The sequence below is a fragment of the Chionomys nivalis genome, chromosome 7, assembly GCF_950005125.1.
Source record: "Chionomys nivalis chromosome 7, mChiNiv1.1, whole genome shotgun sequence".
NCBI classification, from domain to species: domain Eukaryota; kingdom Metazoa; phylum Chordata; class Mammalia; order Rodentia; family Cricetidae; genus Chionomys; species Chionomys nivalis.
In genome coordinates, this window is record NC_080092.1 from 10,127,345 (window position 1) to 10,128,612 (window position 1,268).

Here is a 1,268-nt window from a genome sequence, read left to right on the forward strand (position 1 = left end):
GGCAAGTCACAGCGGTCAACAAGGAATGGCCTATGTCCTTGTCAGGGCTCAGATCAGCGTTTCTGGTTGCTAGGACACCAGAGAACGTGGTCAAGTGGACGTGCTTCCGAGAGGCCAGCGTGGGGTGGGCGCTCGTAGGTGAGCCTCACCCATAGATGTTCAATATTTGACGAGCACTTCAGGAGTGCCTTTCACTCAAGCCCTCTGGTTATGTAAGGCCTGTGGCGCTCAGGGAGGTGATGGCGAGGCAGCTCGCGCCTCGGAAGCTTCTGGAATCAGTACAGAATACGGTTTTCGTGGAGTCATAAAGACCCAGGTTTTAAAAAAGAGGATGAGAGAAGAGCTAAAGAATTGAGTTGGTTTCTGAACTTCACCAGAGACACCTCCTCCCCACTGTACCAACACCACTCAGGCACCTTATTCCTGGAGACAGAGAAAGCAAGGAGGTGAGATCTTGCTATGTTCAAGTGCTGTGTGTTCTAGAAACCTGGGTGATAATGCCTCTTGAGTGTCAGGAGTCCAGGGGTGTGTAACAGGCGCCATTGCAGGGCATGGTGGTGCGTGCCTTTAGCTCTAGCGCTCAGGAAGCAAAGACAGCAAGTTTTAGGGCAGCCATAGCTACACAGACACAGAGAAACACTATCTTGGGCAAAAAAAAAAATGAAAACATGTTGGGCTCCATCCATCCTTATGGAGGTGGATTAGTTGGGGTTCTCTGGAGAGAACAGGGTGCCATGGTAGAGACACATGATAGGGCTTATATGGTTATGGAGACTGAAGTCCCACAACAAACTGCAACCTGGAGACCCTTGAACACTGTCAGTATAACTTAGGCCCAAAGACTTCATAAACAAGGAAGCCCAAGGTCAAAGGTCAAAGGCTTCCTGAGACCTTGGATATGGAAAGGCCGGCAGGAGGAAGACAGCCCAACTCCTGGACACAAATGGACATAGCTGCCCTTTCTTTGTACTTGCTTTTATTTCTTATGTGTGTCTGAGTTGGCTTACCTTCTCCCTACTGATCTTGGAGATCTGGTTGGCCAGCAAAGCCCTCAGAATCTGCCTGTCTCTGCCCCTGGGGCCGCAGTTAGACATACGCCACCATGCCTCGTTTTCTGTACCAGGCGCTAGGGATCCAGACTCAGATCCACATTCTTGCGCAGCAAGCTCTTTGCCCACTGAGCTGTTTCCCAAGCCTCCCCACCACACACCTCTAATAGATGCCTCTAAGGCGCCCACTACGCATGGGATGTAAAAATTCAGGTGCTA